A 5,191-nucleotide genomic window follows, 5' to 3' on the forward strand; every position below is an offset into this window, starting at 1 on the left:
ATACAGAAAAATTAGCTGGGCATGGTGGCACGCGCCTATAATCCAGGCTACTCAGGAGGGTGAGGCAGGAGAATTGCTTGAACCCAGGAGGCAGAGGTTGCAGCAAGCCGAGACAGCGCCACCGTACTCCAGCCTGGGTGATAGAGCGAGACTCCGCCTCAAAAAAAAAAAAAAAAAGAAAGAAGCTTGGATCTATTCTGAAACGTTAGCTTTTTTAGAAGGTGGAAAGCTCTGTAAGACTGTGAGGCAAACATTTCCTGATTAGCTAAGAGTCAAATTAATGTTTAGTTAAGCAGTATCATAAGACACTGACATATACCCAATTTTGTTTGACTTTCATCAAACAGACATGCCTTAAATAGGAGAAAGAATTTCATTACTGGGATATTGTTATGGACACACTGTTGCACATGTAAATAGTGATATTTAATGAAACAGAATTACAGTTCAAGAATGTTGCCAAATCCAATACTTAGTGTATCTCTTACACATTTTTAGAATGCTTTCTAAAATTACCTCTTGACAGTACAAAGCCAAAAACTGTTAATTAAAAAACTAAAATAATTTTACTGCTTCCCAAAGTCAATAACATCTCAGCTTGTTTCAAGAACCATAGAATATGCAGTTCATATTACTTCTGTAAGTTATTGGAAATCAGTGACTTTTCATTTTTTTCAGTGTAACCACAGCAAGAAATATCTTTACATCACAATCTAGCACATGCATACACAGATCTATGATTAAAATAGGTTTCACAAATCAATACTTACCATTCCAATTATGTGATACACTCTGCTATTTTCTTTTTTTTTTTTTTGGAAACAGAGTCTCGCTCTGTTGCCCAGGCTGGAGTGCAGTAGTACAATCTCGGCTCACTGCAACCTCCAGTTACCGGGTTCAAGTGATTCTCCTGCCTCAGCCTCCTGAGTAGCTGGGACTACAGGCGCATGCCACCACACCCGGCTAATTTTTTGTATTTTTAGTAGAGACGGGATTTCACCATGTTAGCCAGCATGGTCTCGACCTCCTGACCTCGTGATCTACCCGCCTCAGCCTCCCAAACTGCTGGGATTACAGGCATAAGCCCACTCTGCCATTTTTTATCGTATTTAATTCTTCAAATTGCTCTTTGTCACCTAATTTAACGACCCACTACTGGGTCACACCTTGCAGTTTGAAAAACAATGTTGGAGATGTTACTAAAGTAATAGCTGAAAGGTAAACTGCTGAAGCTGAAAGGTAAACTAACAATCGAAGGTGGGAAAATGTTCCTACATATTTTGCACATCTCCAAGTACAGTTTTAGAGAAACTTTTCTGGAGGCCATATGTATTACAGATGACTCAAGGTTCAGAAGGCTATCAGATGAGCAACGATCTTCCTTATGTTTGTAAACAATGTGACAGTAAACTAAACCTCAAATTACACAGGTATAGAAAGGAAACAAATCTGCTTTCTAAATTGAGAAGCTGGGACTACAGGTGCCCGCCACCGGCTAATTTTTTCAGATTTTTAGTAGAGACGGGGTTTCACTGTGTTAGCCAGGATGGTCTCGATCTCCTGACCTCGTGATCCTCCTGCCTCAGCCTCCCAAAGTGCTGGGATTACAGGCGTGAGCCACCGCGCCTGGCCCTACATTTCTTAAGTATTTACTGACATCACTAGCATTTACAATTCCTGTGTTACCAAAATGTTTATCAAGCATGTTATATGAGGAAAAACATGTTATCTCCAGAGTACACACAAAATGGCCACATATAAAAACACATTTAAAGCATAATTTCTCAATCTTGGCAACACTGCCATTTTAGGCTACGTAAATATTTGTTGTAAGGGGCTGTTCCATGCTTGTTTAACAGAAACCCTAGATTCTACCCACTATACACTCTCTTCCTCAGCACGACAACCAAAAATGTCTCTCGACACTGCTGAATGTCCCCTGGAGGGAAAAACTGCCCCAGGTTGAGACTGCTGGCTTAAAGGAACTTGAATTAAAATACACTTTTTAAGAGAAAAGTAACCTAAACCATGTCCAGCTAATGTCTAGGCAGCTAACAACAGATACATGTTTTTTATGGAAAATGCCAAATTAGTGGGAACACAATTTGCTGCCAAGTTTACAGCCCCGTCAATGGGGCTATAAACAAACATCAAGATTAATTAGGATGCCTACTGCTCCAGAAAAGATTTTTGTGGCATATACTCTACATTTGAAAAAAGAAACAATGGATGTAGTCAAATTACACAATCCAATAAAGCGAACTTTGGGGGCTTTCCTAGCTAAGCATCTGGATCGAATTGGGCTTCATCAAGTCTGGTCCAAGGATCATCAGCATCAAAATCACTTGGAGGTAGATAATACAAAATCCCTGGGAGTGGGGCCCAGCTGTGAAATCCTATCCAATTATTATGCACACAGCTTGATTCTTACGCACACAGAAGTCTGAATCCTAACAATCACAGAAATCCCTTAGTTATCTTAACAAAGCAGGTAGGCCAGGTGCGGTGGCTCACGCCTGTAGGCCCAGCTCTTTCAGAGGTTGAGGAGGGTGGATCACGAGGTCAAGAGATCGAGACCATCCTGGCCAACCAACATGGTGAAACTCTATCTCTACTAAAAATACAAAAATTAGCTGGGCGTAGTGGCACACGCCTGTAGTCCCAACTACTCTGGAGGCTGAGGCAGGAGAATCGCTTGACCTGGGAGGCGCAGGTTGCAGTGAGCTGAGATCACACCACTGCACTCCAGCCCAGGCGACAGAGCATGATTCCATCTCAAAAAAAATAAAACAAAGCAGGGAAGGAGGTATAAAGGGGCAAGAAAAGATTGACAAAGTCTAATGCTGGCTGATCTACACCCTCACCTTTCCTTTTCTCTTCTTTCCATAAAACTCCCATATCCTTGTGGGTGACACTGAGGTCAATGGTAAAAAACATCACAGAGAATATATTTCTGATAAAATAATCTTACACTTCTTCTCTGTTCCCAGTATTTTATCACTTAATTTCATCACTTAATCAAACTGACCAGAAAATAAATCGCAAGTAATCAACAGAGTTGAAGAGCCCACAAGCACACATATCCTTTCCTCTTCTCAGTGGAAGAGGTGGCTGTGCATCCCTACCTGTGAACTGAAAGGAGTCTGTGCAAAGTCAGCCAATTTTGTACCTCTGAAAAACTGATTTTCTACTAAATTTTATACTATATGATGTCTCATCTATTCGAGAGAAATTATTAGAAATAAAAAATTTATAAATATATAGTGAAATGAAAAAAACTATAAATACTGTTGGGAAGGAATACAAATTATATTAATATGACCTCATATTGTTTTTAAGTGTTATCTATGTTTTTAAAAATGTATATATCTGTATAAATAAAGAAAAAAAAACCCTGGAAGGGTAAGAACACAAACTAAACTGTTAACACTGATTACCACCATAGACTAGGACTGGAGGTAAAGTAGAAGTAGGGGTGTTTACCCTCTTGATTTTTTAAAAACATGACCTGACCCTGTAGTGCTTTTCAAATAAAGTTAAATTATTTTTAAAAAACACAAATTATGAGATACAGCAATGATAAAACACAAATGAGAAGCCACAAATGCACACTTTTGTTGTACTTTTATAAATTGTTTGCCAACAAATTGTAAAACAGCTTTCTCTCAAGCAGCAACAGTTACACTTCCTATTTGCTCTTCATATCCCTCCTACAAAGGATAAACCAAGAATAAAGCAAACTTGGTAAGAGAGAACCAATGGGGTTTTGTTGTAAAGAACAAACAAGGTGGAGAGATGCACTAAGTGCTGTAGAGTAAGAACAGAACACTCCAGATTTAAAAAACCAAAACATCTCTGTTTTTCTCTCTTCTTTTATGAGACGAATTTGTGCTCTTGTTGCCCAGGCTAGAGTGCAATGGCTCTGGTCTTGACTCCTGACCTCAGGAGATCCGCCATCCTCAGCCTCCCAAAGTGCTGGGATTATAGGCGTGAGCCACCGCACCCAGCAAAACATCTCTTTCCCTTTTGTCTTATTTCTCCAAAGTCCATGAAGAGAGCTGATACCTCTAGTTCATCCTTACTGGTTTTAAAAGATACTCAAACAGGCCAGACACGGTGGCTTACGCCTGAAATCCCAGCACTTTAGGAGGCCAAGGCAGGCAGATCACGAGATCAGGAGTTTGAGACCAGCCTGACCAATACGGTGAAACACCATCTCTACTAAAAATACAAAACTTAGGCCAGGCACAGTGGCTCACACCTGTAATCCTAGCATTTTGGGAGGCCAAGCGGGTGGATCACCTGAGGTCAGGAGTTTGAGACCAGCCTGGCCAACATAGCGAAATCCCTTCTCTACTAAAATTAGAGAAATTAGCCAGACGTGGTGGCACAGGCCTGTAATCCCAGCTACTCTGGAGGCTGAGGAAGGAGAATCGCTTAATCGCTTGAAACCAGGAGGTGGAGGTTGCAGTGAACTGAGATCGCACCAGTGCACTCCAGCCTGCACAACAGGAGCAAGATTACATCTCAAAAAAAAAAAAAAAATTAGCCGGGGATGATGGCCCACACCTGTAATCCCAGCTACTTGGGAAGCTGAGGAAGGAGAACTGCTTGAACCCGGGAGGTGGAGGATGCAGTGAGCTAAGATTGTGCCACTACATCCAGCCTGGATCACAGAGCAAGACTCTGTCTCAAAAAAAAAAAAAAAAAAAAATACTCAAACCACTTCCAAATGGAATGCCTTATCTAGATCAAATCTTTATTAATTTTTCCTTATCAATGGACATATTCTCTCCAAACTGGATTTCATATACAGTATATCAACTATATATATTTCATATATAGTATATCAACATAATTTTCAGAAAATTCAGAAACAACCATAGGGCTTCTTTCCCTTCCTAAGCCCCCCAATTTAAACCCAAATAACAAGTGCAATATTCAAAAGATTAAAATGTCAACCTTTCATTAATTTCCCAAAAATTAACTTTAATAAAAATGAAATTTAAGTTATTTCACAATTTTCACCTACAAAGCAGCATTAAGGACTGGGTGCAGTGGCTCACACCTGTAATCTCAGCAGTTTGGGAGGCCGAGGCAGGCGGATCACCTGCGATCAGGAGTTCAAGACCAGCCTGGCCAACATGGCAAAACCCCATCTCTACTAAAAATACAGAAAAATTAGCTGGGC

At 40.4% G+C, this 5,191-nt stretch overlaps 1 protein-coding gene across 1 annotated transcript in view; it reads right to left on the reverse strand.

Moving 5' to 3' along the window:
* Positions 1–5,191, reverse strand: part of MSH2 (mutS homolog 2) — a 75,606-nt gene that overhangs the window by 49,399 nt on the left and 21,016 nt on the right. The window lies entirely within an intron of this gene.

This window comes from Colobus angolensis, unplaced genomic scaffold (genome assembly GCF_000951035.1).
Source record: "Colobus angolensis palliatus isolate OR3802 unplaced genomic scaffold, Cang.pa_1.0 Scaffold15, whole genome shotgun sequence".
NCBI lineage: Eukaryota > Metazoa > Chordata > Mammalia > Primates > Cercopithecidae > Colobus > Colobus angolensis.